Source organism: Arachis duranensis, chromosome 4 (assembly GCF_000817695.3).
Source record: "Arachis duranensis cultivar V14167 chromosome 4, aradu.V14167.gnm2.J7QH, whole genome shotgun sequence".
NCBI lineage: Eukaryota > Viridiplantae > Streptophyta > Magnoliopsida > Fabales > Fabaceae > Arachis > Arachis duranensis.
This window is the reverse complement of record NC_029775.3, coordinates 96,885,574-96,886,097: the sequence shown is the minus strand read 5'-3', so window position 1 is coordinate 96,886,097 and position 524 is coordinate 96,885,574.

Here is a 524-nt window from a genome sequence, read left to right as displayed (position 1 = left end):
AAAGGCATCCTACAGAAAACAAACTTAGCTGGAAGAATACTACAGAGGATAGCTCAGATAATTTGGGGGACCCTGGACAAAACCAGAGAACATCTCGGACAATTCGGGGGACCCTAGACAAAAATAGAAAACAGCTCGGACAACTCGGGAACATAAAGTCCGACACATACCTCAGGAGCAGAACGCCCGAGCTGATGCACTTTCAAAACCAGCCAGCACCAACAGCTCGGACAATTCGGGGATATGAGGTCCGACACATACCTCGGGAGCAGAACGCCCGAGCTGATGCATTTTCTAGCCAACACCAAACCAGGGGGCAATAACAGAAGCCTCATCCAGGCTACATTACAAGACCACAACAAGTCAATCTTGAAGGCGGTATAAGGGATGTACTCAGGGTCATCCAGCCAATCAGACATGTCTTCCGGGATCTTAGTATACATCTCAAAGACATAGGTCAACTATGGGGTTACTACCAAACAACTCGGGCAAATAAGGAAACAACTCGGACAATAACAGCAAAA